The 11786-nt window shown below is 37.0% G+C and overlaps 1 long non-coding RNA gene across 22 annotated transcripts in view; it reads right to left on the minus strand.

Moving 5' to 3' along the window:
- LOC140613213 (uncharacterized) overlaps positions 1 to 11786 on the minus strand; it is a 541366-nt gene that overhangs the window by 335474 nt on the left and 194106 nt on the right. The gene's annotated exons all lie outside the window — the stretch shown is intronic.

Raw genomic sequence — 11786 nt, forward strand, 5'->3', positions numbered from 1 at the left:
TACTTTTTTGGATCTGTGGTACAAAGAACCCAAAACCCAAAACTAATTGATGTACGTGTAAATCAGATCTGGGAATACACGTAAGAAATGATCGATTTCCTGAAATATGAGGCAAACCCAACATTAGCAAAAATAAACTTGCATCTCTTAGAGAAACAACTGCTGTGAAACAACAAGGAACTATGGCACCCCTAGAAGGGATAAAAGCATTGGCCCGGGAGTGACATTAGAAAAGGGTTTGTATCCCTGCTCTGTCACACTCACCATCAAACCTGCAGGAACTGAATTTAGTGAATTCAGTTCAACAGATGTTTATCAAGTCCATAACATACAGTGTTGTAAGCCCTAAGGTTATAAAGATGAGAAGATTTGATCCCTGTTTTCAAGGAGATCAAAATCTAGCAATGGCGAGGGAAACATGCACTATTAATCACAATACAGAGTGAGAGGTGCCTTGAAGCAGAGAACAGTGATAAATTTTGCCTGGTGGTTTCCAGGAAAGGTTCTCAGACATGGCAATAGCAAGCAGAGCTAGACATTGTGAATTTTTCCTCAGCACAGAGGATGGAATGCTATCTGATGGGAAGTACTCATCAAATGGAAAAACTATGGCATTGGAACAAGAAGAGACACTGGGTTAGGTTGAAGGTGTGAGTAGTTATAATCATGTGACCCTGTGTGCTTGAAAATGGCTTCTGTGTACGTATAAACATAATGTATTAGTGGTTTTGAGAGAAGATTTTGAGGAAGAGGCTCGAATGCTTACTTTCTTGGCCTCACAAGAACGCTGTAGGCCAAAAACACACCTAGAGTTCCACCCAAAGGAGGGGATACTCAACTAAGCCGATGGTGTGTGATCACCACACTTGAGTAATGGGTTGACCCCCCTAGGCTCTCTTTCTTTGGAGGGGAAGAGAATAGGAAAGATGTTATTACAGATCTTAAATCTACTTGATTTTTTTTTTAAACTTTGACACCATACCTACTTCTAATTACAAAATACTTCTTTCACATTCTGTGACCAGCACAGGTACTTACACAGTATGTACTAGAGCTACCTTACTGCTTGTTTATAGCTGTATCTGTTTTAATTAGTTGTTGCCCATGCCTTACAAGTTTTTGGATATTTTGAGTGTCATCCACATTAGCCACAGTCCCAGCCGAAAACAGATGACACACTCAAATGAGGTAACTGAAAGAAAGAAGTATTTAGAAAGTGCAGGTAGGAGTAAAAGAAATATTGAGGTATAGCACAGTGTCTTGGAGCTAGTAATTGTGGGCTGCAGCCACCCTTAAGACAGAAGAGGCAGAAGAGAAAGAGCCAATATTTTGCCATTGCAGCAGGGCCCAATCTGATGAAGAAAAACTCTGATTTCACTGAGCTGTCACCTTTTGATCTTCTGCAGTATCTCTCATGGGCCATGCCCAATCAGAAGCTAAAGTCTAAGAAAGCCGATGGATGCAGAACTAATGGTGCTTTGTACCTACAGGGCACCAAGCAGAGAAGAGAGTAGTAGAGAGCAGCTCTGGAAGGGTGAGGGAAACATATCTAACACCTATCTTGCTCCTGTTTGTATTAACTGAGTTATACACCAGCATGTTGAAACTCACAATGGAGAACATCCTTAGTCCAAGTAAGTCTTCTAGGTTTCTAGGGTCCCAGACAGTCTATGTCCCAGGAATCCTACTTCTAATCTTGCCTTTGTCTGGAAATAGCCCATTGTCAACAGCTTTCTGAAAATGTGAGTTGCCTATTAAAGCATGCTGTTCCTCTGGACTACTCTCTTTGTAAATGATAGCTAAAGCTAAAAGTGGTTTTTGTACTGGTGGCTCCTAATATTCATGTATGCTCCTTTCAGTTAACTTTTGAAAATTGCCTTCTTTGTGATGCAAAGCTGAACCAAAAGAAATATCAGTAATGAGAGTCTTTTTGAACCCTACAAAATCATGGGGCAGCCTGCCGTTGCAGCCAGTAAAAGTAAAATGAGAAGCCCTGCAGGCTAGGACTAGGATAGTGGCATGGGGAGGTGATGGGGAGGAGATGACATATTCTACAAGATGGGACTTCATGACGATTGAATTTGGAGGATGAGGTAAGTCATGAATAAGTGGTGTGAGTGACTGATTCGTTGCATAAAAATTCAATTAGTCAATATGAAGAATAAAGGGAAATGTGTAGGCTTTATAAGCTTCATGAACCAAGTTTATTTTTTTCCTTATTAACTAAAATGCAACAATAAGAAAGCAATTAAATTTTCAATGATTTTTCAGTAGTACCTTTCAGCAGAATCACAGGAAGGAAACAAGTGACATTTGGAAATCCCTCAAGAAAACTCTACATTTTTTGAGTGATGTAAGACCAGAATAAATCTACCCCATCCTAAATGACCTAGAGCCTCTTTACAACATTCTGAAGATGAGGTTATCTTAGTAAGAACATTGAGATATCTTAAATAACTGCCATTGTCATCCTTAGTTACAAGCTACAAGGTGAGGGAGGAAAAACCCTCACTTGAGTATTAAATTTTAGTAAGACACAGGAAATGAAGGACAAAACACAAACATACCTGAAGTAGCATAGAAAAGTATATTCAACATCAGGTTCATGTATATTCAACATCAGACTACAGATACAACACTCAGCGTTATGCTAAGTGAAATAAGTCAGAAAAAGACAAATACTGTATGGCCTCACTTATAAATGGAATCTTTTAAAAAATCATAGAAAAAGAGATTAGATTTATCAAGGTGGTGGGGATTGGAGATAGGTGATCACAAGCCACACATTTCCAGTTATAAGACAAGTAAACACTAGGTGTGTGATGTACAACATGATGACTATAGCTAACAACTGCTCTATGATACACTGGAAAGTTGCTAAGAGAGTAAATACTAAGAGATCTCATCACAAGGAAAAAAAACTTTTTTTTTCTTCTTTTCTCTTTATTTATCTATATGAGATGATGGATAGCTGAACACTTCTGGGGTAATTATTTTACAATACATGTAAATCAAACCACCATATTCTATGCCATGAACTTATACAGTCTATGTCAATTATTTCTTTTTATATAGTTAATTTTTTTTATAATGGCTGTGTTTAAAAACTGGCTTGCAAAATTCCTGAAAATTCAACAATTAGTTTGCAAAAGCTCATACATCCAATATATCATACAACTATTTACTATTTACTCCAATGTCAATTATGTCTTACTAAAACTGGAAAAATTTGGGGTGCCTGAGTGGCTCAGTCAGGTCATGACCTCATGATCCTGGATTCAGGCCCCTCTAGGGCTCTCTGTTCTGTGGGAAGTCTGCTTTTATCTCTCCCCCTGCCTTGCACTTGCTCTCTTACTCTCTTTCTCTCTCTGTGTCAAGTGAATGAATAAAATCCTTTTTAAAATACATACATACATACATACATACATACATACATAAACAAACTGGAAAATTTTATTGATGAAGGATACTAGGAGAAAAGCAGAAGAAATGAGAGAGACCCACCTCACACTGAGGCACACCTGTACAAGGCCTGCAGATGTCTGAGAGCATGACAGAGGAGGAGAACTAAGAGAAATGTTCTAGGTGCTCTGGGCCCCATATTCACCTATACAGAAATTAAGAATGAGCTATTATATATCCTAGGGGCATTAAAGAATAATAATGAGATATCATGAACAATCTTAGGCAAATAAATGTGATGACTTAGATGAAATGAACAAAGACATTGAAAAAATTTACATAAACTGATCCAACAAATAAAAAATTGAAATAGCATTTTACCCATTGAAGAAAATGAGTTCACAATTCAAAAACATCCTAATTCCTGAACATGATAGAGTAAAAGGCTCCAATCACCACCTCACTCCATCCCCAGAAGAGTAGATAATTCTCTGAGATTGCACAGAGCTGGGAAATGTTTGTGTTCCCATCAGTCAGAGCATTAAGATACCATAATTCTAGTAAGATGAAGTATCTAGTAAGATACCCTCAGAAGGGTATCTCCCAGAAATGAAACTAACTCAGCCCTAGTCTAAAAGATGCCCTGGACCCTCACTAACAAAGCATAAAAGCCCCAATAGTTCATTTTTGCTTTTGTTTCTTTTGCCTTCGTGGATGTATCTTGCAAGAAGTTACTGTGGCCGAGTTCAAAAAGGGCGCTGCCTGTGTTCTTCTCTAGGATTTTGATGGAATCTTGTCTCACATTTAGATCTTTCATCCATTTTGAGTTTATCTTTGTGTATGGTGCAAGAGAGTGGTCTAGTTTCATTCTTCTGCATGTGAATGTTCAATTTTCCCAGTACCATTTATTGAAGAGACTGTCTCTCTTCCAGTGGATAGTCTTTCCTCCTTTGTCGAATATTAGTTGACCATAAAGTTGAGGGTCCACTTCTGGATTCTCTATTCTGTTCCATTGATCTATGTGTCTGTTTTTGTGCCAGTACCACATTGTCTTGATGACCACAGCTTTGTAGTACAACCTGAAATCTGGCATAAGAAGCTTTTGCACAGCAAAGAATACAGTCAACAAAACTAAAAGACAACCTACAGAATGGGAGAAGATATTTGCAAATGACCTATCAGATAAAGGGCTAGTTTCCAAGATCTATAAAGAACTTATTAAACTCAACAGCAAAGAAACAAACAATCCAATCATGAAATGGGCAAAAGACATGAACAGAAATCTCACAGAGGAAGACATAGACATGGCCAACACGCACATGAGAAAATGCTCCACATCACTTGCCATCAGGGAAATACAAATCAAAACCACAATGAGATACCACCTCACACCAGTGAGAATGGGGAAAATTAACAAGGCAGGAAACCACAAATGTTGGAGAGGATGTGGAGAAAAGGGAACCCTCTTACACTGTTGGTGGGAATGTGAACTGGTGCAGCCACTCTGGAAAACTATGTGGAGGTTCCTCAAAGAGTTAAAAATAGATACACCCTACGACCCAGCAATTGCACTGCTGGGGATTTACCCCAAAGATACAGATGCAATGAAACGCCGGGACACCTGCACCCCGATGTTTCTAGCAGCAATGTCCACAATAACCAAACTGTGGAAGGAGCCTCGGTGTCCATCAAAAGATGAATGGATAAAGAAGATGTGGTCTATGTATACAATGGAATATTACTCAGCCATTAGAAACGACAAATTCCCACCATTTGCTTCCACGTGGATGGAACTGAAGGGTATTATGCTGAGTGAAATAAGCCAATTGGAGAAGGACAAACATTATATGGTCTCATTCATTTGAGGAATATAAAAAATAGTGAAAGGGAATAAAGGGGAAAGGAGAAAAAATAAGTGGGAAATATCAGAAAGGGAGACAGAACATGAAAGACTCCTAACTCTGGGAAACGAACTAGGGGTGGGGGAAGGGGAGGTGGGTGGGGGGTGGGGGTGAATGGGTGGCGGGCACTGAGGTGGGCACTTGATGGGATGCACACTGGGTGTTATTCTGTATGTTGGCAAATTGAACACCAATAAAAAATAAATTTATTTAAAAAAAAAACAAAGCATAAAAGCAACCTTCAAATGAATCAAACTGACCCCCCAAAACTTAACTGCATGACATTTTTTAAATCCAATACTTAAAGAAACGTAACAAAATTCTATGCCCTACACCAAAATATTCACAAAAAGAGAAGGAGGGACTGTCTTGCATCAAATCAAAACTATTAATATTATACAGCAGCTGGAAAATATGACTCATAAACAGGAGAAAAATCAATACAAACAGATCCAGAGATGACAAAGGTAATAAAATTAAAATTATCTCAAAATAGCTATTATTATTATTCTCAACTGCTTAAGAATATAGAGAAATAAACAAAAGATATTACATTAAACCAAAAAGGTTTTGCACAGTGAAGGATATTGTCAAGAAAGTTAAAAAGCGACCTACTAAATGTAGAAGATATTTGCAAATGCTATAACTGATAAGGGGCTAGTATCCAAAATACATAAAGAACTCACACAACTCAATATCAAAAAACAAAACAAACAAAAAAAATCCAATTTAAAAATAGGCAGAGGTCCTGAATAGACATTCTCCAAAGAAGACATATAGATGGCCAAAAGACATATAAAGAGATGTTTGGGGGATCCCTGGGTGGCGCAGCGGTTTGGCGCCTGCCTTTGGCCCAGGGCGTGATCCTGGAGACACGGGATCGAATCCCACATCAGGTTCCCGGTGCATGGAGCCTGCTTCTTCCTCTGCCTATGTCTCTGCCTCTCTCTCTCTCTCTCTCTCTCTCTCCCTCTATCATAAATTTAAAAAAAAAAGAGATGTTTGACATGACTAATCAACATGGAAATGCAAATCAAAATTACAATTAGATATCATCTCACACTGGTTAGAATGGGTAGTATCAAAAAGGAAAAGAAGTAACAAGTGATGCTAAATATGTGAAGAAAAAGGAACACTTATGCAGTGCTAGTGGGAATGTCAATTGGTTCAACCACTAGGGAAAACAGTATGGAGTTTCCTTAAAAAATTAAAAATAGAACTACCATGTGATCCAGCAATGCCACTTCTGAGTATTTATCCAAAGAAAATAAAAACATTAGTTCAAAAAGATGTAAGTACCTCTATGTTTATTGCAGGATTATTTACAAGAGCCAAAATATGGAAGCTACTTAAGTGTCTACTGACAGATAAATGGATAAAAAAGATATATGTATTGTGTATATATATATACACATACACAGTGGAATATTATTTGGCCATTAAGAAAAAAATGAAATCTTGCCTTTTGCAGCAATATAGACAGAACTGGAGTATATACTACACTAAGTGAAATAAGTCACACAGAAAAAACTAGTATCATATGATTTCACTTATATGTGGAATCTAAAAACAAAACAAAGGAACAGATGAAACTAAGCAGAAATAGATGCACACATACAGAGAACAATATGGTGTATGCCAGAGGGAGGGTAGAGGGGAAATGGGTGATAAAGGAGGAGGAGATAAAAGGTAAAGACTTCTAGTTATAAATAAGACAGAGATACAATGTACAGTACTGGGAATATATTGGTTAATGATACGTAACAACTTTGTATGGTGACAGATGCCAGATTTATGGTAGTGATCACTTCATAATGCATATAAGTGTTGCATCACTATGCTGTACACCTGGAATTAATATAATATTATATGTCAATCACACTTCAATTTTTAAAAAGAGGAAAAAAGAATATAGAGAAAAACATAAGCATAATGAGGAGAGATGTAAGAGATACTATCAAAATTAAAGCAAACAAAAATAAATGAAACTCCTAGAGATTAAAACTAGTGTCTTAGATGAGATTAAAAATACACTAGATGAGATTAACAGATAATGTAGTGAAGAAAAGACCTGTGACCTTGAAAACACAGCAAGAGAAACTATTACATATGAAGCAATGAAAGGAAAAAATAGCAAAGAAACACAGAGATCAGTGACTTGTGGGACAACAGCAAGTGGTATAGTAACTTGCAATGGCAGTCTCACAAAGAAGGGAAGAGAAAGAATAGAGAGAAATAGAGACCACACATTTTCCAAACTTGATAAAAATTATAAAAGCAGGCCCATGAATGTCAATGTAGCCCCCAAAAAATAAGCAAAGAAATATATACTAGGCACATAATAATTTAATTGCTAAAAACCTATGATAAAGAGATGATCTTAAAAGCATTTGGGGAGTGAAAGGAAAAACATAACCTACAGAGGAACAAAACAAGCATATTAAGTATTTTTTTTTAGAAACTTTCCAAGCTAGAAGAGAGTAACATGTTTAAAATACTGAAAGAAAACTACAATTCTATACCCAGTGACACTATCTTCCAAAATGCAGGTAAATTAAATGAAGACTTGCAAACAAACAAAAGTTGAAAGACTCAACTGCCATTAGATCTGGACTACAAGAATTCTTGAAGAAAGTTTTTCAGAAAGAAGGAAATGATACTAGATTTTTTAAAAAATTGAAAACAAAGGAATAAAGAGCACCAGATCTGTGACTATGTGGGCAGATATAAAAGCTATTTTTCTTACTTTTTTAATCCCTTTACAAAATAATTTACTCTTTAGAGAAAAAATAACATATAGAATTCATAAAACATGTCAAAATAAACTACATGACAAAAATTGCACAAAGGATAGGAGAACAAACTAAAACATCCTATTATAAATTTCTTTCACTATACATAAAGAGGTATAGTATTATTTGAAGGTACTCCCTGATACATTAAAGATTTATATTTTAAACCCTACAGCAACCACTAAGATGAAACAGAGACGTACAGCTTATAATCCAATAACATAGATAAAATGAGTGTTGCTTTTGAATTAACTCAAAAGCATGTAGAAAAAGAAAACATGGTACAAAGAATAAATAAAAAATAGCTCTTACACCTTCCACAAAAATTAACTCAAAATGGATCATAGACCTAAATCAAAACACAAAACTATAAAACAACTGAAGAAAACAGGAGAAAATCTAGTGACCTTTTAAATATATGGCAATGACATTATATAACATTAAAGGCACAACCACTGGAAGAAATAATAAGCTGGACTTCATTAAATTTTAAAACTTCTGCTTTGCAAAAGACACTGTCAAGAGAAGAAGACAAGTTACAAAATGGGGAGAAAATATTTGCAAAAGGCCTGATAAAAGGACTGTTATCCAAAATAAACAAACTCTTAAAGCTCAATAATAACAACAACAAAAAATAGGTTCAAGACCTCAACAGACACCTCACCAAGGAAGATATAGATAACAAACCTATGAAAAGATGCTCCACATTATATGTCATGAGAGAAATACAAATTAAAACAACAGTGAGATATCACTGCACATCCATTAGAATGGCCAAAATCCAGAACACTGACAACACCAAATGCTAGCAAGGCTGTGGAGCAACAAGATTTTTCGCTCACTGATGGTAAAAATGCAAAATTGCACAGTCCCTCTGGAAGACAGTTTGGCAGCTACTTACAAAACTAAACATACTCTTACCATATGATCCAATCATCATGCATATTGGTATTTAGCCAAAGGAGCTGAAAACTTATGTCCACACAAAAACCTGCACACTGATGTTTATAGTAGTTTTATTCATAATTGCCAAAACTTGGAAGCAACCAAGATGTCCTTCAGTAGGTGAAGAGATAAGTAAACTGTGGTACATCCAGACAAAGGAATCTTATTCAGCACTAAAAAGAAATGAGCCAACAAGTCATGAAATGACATGGGGAAACCTTAAATACATTTTACTAAGTGAAAAGGCTACATAGTGTATGATTACAACTATTTGACATTCTTTCTGAAAAAAGCATAAGTATAAAGAGAGATGATGAGACAATCAGTGGCTACCAGAGATTGGGAGAGAGGAAAAGACAAGTGTGCAGAGAAAACAAGAATTTTAGGGCAGTAAAACTATTCTATAGTATACTGTAATAATGGATATGTGTAATTGTACATTTGCCAAAACCCATAGACTGTATAGCACCAGGAGTGACCCTGGTATAAACAATAGACTTTGGGAGATAATTATGTGTCAGGATAAGTTCACCAATTTTAATAAACACAATTGTAATAAATCCCACACTGGTGTGGGTTGTCGATAGTGGGAGAGGCTGGGGTGGATGTGCAAAGGGTATGTAGTTTCTATAGTTTCCACTACATTTTGTTGTGAATATAAAACTGCTCTAAAAAAAGTAAGTCTACTCTGAAACTTAACAATGCATTTTGATGTGATGATATAGAAAATTCCATTAAATACAAATGGCCTAAAAGCCTAAATTAAAAGGCAGAGTTGTCAAATTATATATATTTTTTAAAACATTATTTATTTGAGAGATAAAGAGTGTGGGGGGGAGGGGCAGAGGGAAAGAATCTTCAAGCAGACTCCCCACTGAGTGCAGAGCCCAAAGGGGGGCTCAATCCCACAACCCATGAGACCATGTCCTGAGTCGAAACCAAGAGTCAGACACTTAACCAACTGAGCTACACAGGTGCCCCTTAAATTCTGTTTTAAAAAGATAAACCAACAATATACTCCATATAAGAAATCCACTTTAAATATAGTGACACAGGGGATCCCTGGGTGGCGCAGCAGTTTAGCGCCTGCCTTTGGCCCAGGGTGCGATCCTGGAGACCCGGGATCAAATCCCACACCAGGCTCCCGGTGCATGGAGCCTGTTTCTCCCTCTACCTGTGTCTCTGCCTCTCTCTCTCTCTCTCTCTGTGACTATCATAAGTAAATTAATTAATTAATTAAAAATTTTTTTAAAAAATATAGTGACACATATAAGACAAAAGGATAGAAAGGAATCATAAGAAAGCTAGAGCAGCAAAGTTATTTTCAGATGAAGTCATTTTCAGAACAAGATATACTACCAGATATAAAAAGAATATTTTATAATGAAAAAAAGGTTAGTTCACCAAGAGAACATGATAATCCTAAATACATATGTACCTAAAAATGAAGCTTCAAAGTATATGAAGCAAAAACTGATAGAACTAAAAGTAGAAATAGAGAATTCTCGGTTTTAGTTAGAAATTTCAATATGCCACTCTTGATAATTAACTAGTAGACAAGAGAAGTCAGTCAGGATCTCAACACAACAGAAAACACATTCAAGTACACATGGAGCATTCAGCAAGGCCCAGTGTATTTCTGGCCATAAAACAAATCTCACAATTTTTTAAGGATCGAAACCACATGAAGTATGTTTTCCCAGTGTGGCAGGCAAAATAATGGATCCCTAAAGTTGTGTAGTAATCAATGAAACCTATAAATGCATTAGATTACATGGAAAATAGGAATTGGAATCAACAATGAAATTATGATTGCTAGTTTAGTGACCTTCAAATAGAGACAGTATCCTAGATGTTTCAGGTGAAATCAATGTTATCTACAAAGCCCTTAAAAGTGAAAGGAGGCAGAAGAAGGAGAATCGAAGATAGCAACATGAGGACTCCACACAACATTGCTGACTCTGAAGATGGAGGAAGAGGCTCACGAGCCAAGGATTATAAACTGCCTCTAAAAGCTGGAAAGAGCAAGGAAACTGATCCTCCCCTAGAGACTCCCCCCAAAAATGCAGCTTTACTGTGTCATCTTGATTTTTTTTTTGAAATAACAGTGTGTACAATATGTCTTTCCAGTAATATATCCTTTCATTAAGATATGTGTTGGTAAATTTATGTGTAGAAGCATACTGGACAAGCCATGAATTTAACTTCTTAGAACTACACTGTGTATAAAACACCCTTCAGGGATGCCTGGGTGGCTCACTGGTTGAGCTTCTGCTTTTGGCTCAGAGTGTGATCCCGGGTCCGGATCAAGTCCCTCACCGGGTTTCTTCCAGGAAGCCTGCTTCTCCCTCTTCCTGTGTCTCTGCCTATCTCTGTGTCTCTCACAAATAAATAAATAAAATCTTTTCTTAAAAAATCCTTCAAATAGGGCAGTCCTGGTGGCGCAGCGGTTTGGCGCTGCCTGCAGCCTGGGGTGTGATCCTGGGGTCCCAGGATGGAGTCCCACATCAGGCTTCCTGCATGGAGCCTGCTTCTCCCTCTGCCTGTGTCTGTGCCTCTTTCTCTCTGTGTCTATGAATAAATAAATAAAATCTTTAAAAAAAATCCTTCAAATAATGTCTTCTTTCATTAAATATAACTGTTTTAAAACTTATGTGTAGAAACATATGGAAAGAGTCATGTGCCTCCATCCACCATCACTGCCATCCCCACCAGCCCAGTTTTCTAGCATGATGCCCTCTTTCAT

The sequence above is a fragment of the Canis lupus genome, chromosome 2, assembly GCF_048164855.1.
Source record: "Canis lupus baileyi chromosome 2, mCanLup2.hap1, whole genome shotgun sequence".
Taxonomy (NCBI): Eukaryota; Metazoa; Chordata; class Mammalia; order Carnivora; family Canidae; genus Canis; species Canis lupus.